This window comes from Gymnogyps californianus, chromosome 7 (assembly GCF_018139145.2).
Source record: "Gymnogyps californianus isolate 813 chromosome 7, ASM1813914v2, whole genome shotgun sequence".
Classification (NCBI taxonomy): Eukaryota; Metazoa; Chordata; class Aves; order Accipitriformes; family Cathartidae; genus Gymnogyps; species Gymnogyps californianus.
In genome coordinates, this window is record NC_059477.1 from 14,224,989 (window position 1) to 14,229,108 (window position 4,120).

Sequence of the window (4,120 nt, forward strand, 5' to 3'; positions counted from 1 at the left end):
GGTGTGTAGCAGATGGTGTTTAGAAGACACTTTCCTGGTGACGAACCTACCCCCCTCCCCCCCCCCCCCTTCTTTTTTTGTAGGGAAGATTCTTTTTTACTTGGCTGTTTTACAGCTGCTGGGACCAAAGGATTGCCGAAGTATTTCGGCAGTCTCAAATTATGTGACCTTGCTGAACAACCTCAGCCCTAAACAAAATAAGACAAGTTATTACGTTTGAAACTTTTAAAACAGAAGAGTATCCAAAAAGCAGTGTTAGTATATAGTGTACATTTTTTTTATATTGGAAGTTTGTGCTTCAGGTAAGTCACATTCTTAAAACTCCTTCCTTCACAGAATTCCCACCAGTGTTCGTTTATTGGCTGGAAAATTGCATTTTAAAGCACTTGCCCCAGTATTGTTGTATTTGTCCACAGGATTTTTGTGCAGGGGTGGGGAAAAAACATGTTATCCTCTTACTTGGTATTCTTTCTTCCAGGAAATGTGCCACTTGCCTCTTACAGGCTTGCTTGGCTACTTATGGAGTTAGTCAGCCTGAATCATTAATCACTCTTGGCACAAATTTGCTCTGATGTGACTCATCACTGTATTATAGACCCTGGCCACATAATACTGAAATATCTGTGCATGATTTCCTCCCTTTTGTCATAGTGGTGTTTTGTGTGTCTGTTGAAGGTGATGATTTGTCAGGCATGGTATCTGTTACACAGAAGTTTACAGCAGCAGATACATTCTCCCTTTCTGACTAGCAGCTTAGGCTGGCATGTAAAACAGAGGATTTTTTGATACCTGGTCTGTCCTGATATGCAGCAGTTTATGGTTCCTTTGAAATTATAATAAAAGATGAAAATGGAGGGGAAAGGCAGTTGCAAACGGAAACGGTTCAGGAACTTCAGTGAAGTTTCTCATGTGTTCCTGGAGTGCATTACTCGGGTTTGAGTAAATACAATATAGATAATGCAAAAAACCGCGGTGACCTAAATACCAGTGTCGTATCAACTTATAAAACAAGTTGACCTTGTACCTCTTTTACAGAGTTAGATTCAGTAATTTCAAAGCAAGTGTCATCGTGGACAGTCTCTGGGTCTGAATATTGGTCCGTTACATATGAGCAGTTCTCACTGGCTTGCGTATACATAGCTTCCATGGATCAGCTGCATACTCAGGTCCCCTCATAACTGCATCTATTTAAAGATGATACGGCAAATATAACAATTTTGTTCAGTGCTTAATATGCTAAATTTGGTTGCAAACATTTCACTTGGGAGAAGAAAAACCCCTACATACCTGTGCAGATAATAGTGATAGTTTTGATGCATATTTACTATTCATTTAAATCCTACATAAATAACTATGATAGCAATGTACTTTACTTGGCAAGTAAGTGTAAATCACACTAGCATGCACAAGTCCTGTGTTCATAGTATAATGAACCCCTTTTTAAAACATTATGCAAAAATTCAGCAAATGAAGAATGTACCAGGAAGTATTAAAATATTAGACCTGTTAAATTAGCAAACAAGCAGAATTTGGTTTACTATCTTTCTTCCCATCAAAATAGATAGGATTGTGCAGATGGGACTAAAGAACTCTGTTTTGAAGTAACAGCTCTGATTTACACTGAGGAAGTTGTTGAGGGACAGAGTTTTAAAATAAGCGGCTTTTTGCATCAAATTTGTGTAATTTGGCCAGTTGATAATTCTTTTCTAGGTTTTGTGGATGTCAATTAGCTTCTTCTGAAACAGTTACAGTGCAATTTGAAGTCTAAAATTTACTGCTTTAGATAGGTTTGTTTAAACCTGGTCTGACTGGATTCATGGAAGATCAGATCATTCAGGCGAAGGAAGTGCTTGTAAGTCTGTTTTCTGTTTCTGTAACAGTAGCATGTAAAGAGCTTCTCCATCAATGTCAAACTGCCTAGTGCTTTATCAGGAGATCTTAACTGAATGGTTAAGAACCAAAGGGCTAAAGTTAACAAATAGCCTTTATTACAGCCTTGAGACTTAACTGACTTCACCAAAACTGCATTCTGATGTTTGTTTTCATCACAGAGTGACTCTCCCAAATAGCAGTGGGTTTTCTTACCTTAGGACTTTCTTTTGCACCTGTTGTTGTAGTACTTGAGCATCTCTTTGGTAGTTTACATTGTATGTTATTGGACAATGTACTGTACAAATTAGTGAGCTGCTCTGATAAAAACCAACTGTAAATTTGTGAGGTTTTTGCTTTTTATAAAACCAAACTGCGTTCAGGACAACATTCAGTCTTTTTTATATGCAGGACAACTCTTGCCGTGGCAGCTCTACTTTATTATGAATCCACAGTAAAGACTCACAATTAAGAAAATATGACAGCTCTTGTTCTGAGACCAGCTTTTACGTGTGTGCATACAAAAATTAGCCTTAAACTTTTTATGTGCTGTCTTGTGCCATAGCAGAGCTGTTTGATAAAGTATTTAAATCAATTTCAAAATAGCTTTGAGAGTGCATGGAGCTTTTTTAAAATTCTTTTTTGTATAGAGTGGGATATTCAGTTTTTTGCGGGGGTGACCCATGCATTACTCAAGCACAGTTTTACTGAAAGAGTTCAAGTTCTTTTGGCATACTTTAAATCCTAACTATGCATAGACCTAGTCAGTTCCTTGATTGCCTACTTTGTAGCTTAAGAAAAATTAAAGGTCTATTTTTATGGACAACTTGACACACTTGATATTCTTGTTTTCTTGGTATTTTACACTTCTAGCCACACTTAAAGGCTAGTGGCAGCATTCAGTAACACTGACAGTTGATTTTGAGATATGTAGAATTTACATCTGGAGGAACACCATTTAGGGTAAGTCACAAGGAAGGAGGTCTTTGTTGTAATGAAAGTCCATGGTGGCAGCTATGACTATTGGAATCCTTTTTTTAAAAACTCAAGGCACAAGGGAAGAGGACTTCTTTGTTGAAGTTTGACCTGCTTCAGCTATTTTTTCCTTGCTTGGTGCCATAATCCTGTAGCAACAAATTTAAGTACTTGGAAAAGTAACAGATAATGCTTAAGTACATATATCTTGGAAAGAAGTTCTTGCTTGCACACACATCCCAAGTGAGGAAAAAAGGGAGTGAAAATTAAATATTGCATACTGTGGAAGTAAACTATTGCTGTGTTTGATTTACGTAATGCAATAGCAGCTCTTAAAAAGTATGTTTAGTCTCAGGGCTATTTTTTGGTTTGTTCTAAAATACAATTTAAAGGAATTTAGAATCTGAGATTGTTGGAAAACAGTGAAGCTGAGCCTTTTGGGAAGAAAAAAAAGTCATATCCATTAACCTTTCTTCTGCCTCAGGCCTAACTTCTTGTTGCTTATTGAGTTTAATAGAATTCAGTGGTACAGCAGTAATTCCTTGCTGAAGTATTATCTGTTCTCTCCCTGCCATCTCTGAAATGCTAACTGATGTCTTCACGGTAACTCACTACCAGTGATGTCCGTATTTCCTTGGTGAATGTTTCCTTGCTGAGTACCTGACAGCTTCTCTGTAAAACTGAAAGGGCGAAGGAGTATGCATAGAAAGTCACCAGAGACTTGCAGTTACAAAGATCAGTGCTGCAGGGTGACTTCTTAGGTATCTTGATTTCCATTTGACTCATCGTGCACACGCACACATATAGTCTGCGGAGGTCTGCTGCTTTTATCTTTATGGTTTGAGGCAGGACTGGTATTTGTAAGAATCTTTTTTTTTTTTTTTTTTTTTTTTTTAAATGGACAGACTTGCAGACCTGTTCTCATCCAGAACTGATGCGCACTTACATGTATCTCCAAAGCACAGCTTGTGTGTCATTCTTACTTGTTCTCATGAAATGAATATAACCTGCAAAAAAGACCCTTGGCATAAAAGCATCCAAACGCTTGAGAATATTAGGACTGTGCTTTCTCCATATAATTCCATAGTTTAAGTGGTTGCCCTTTATCAAATATCATAGCCTAAAGATGTCGTTATGGCTTAGACCCAAACCAGGTTGGCATGTATTAAAACAGAAATGTTCGCTCTTAGAAAAGGTAATGGAAGGTACGCCTTTCCTAACCTAGGGAGGTGAAAAGGACTGGAAGAATTGGTTTCATTGTGATCAGAGGTCTTAC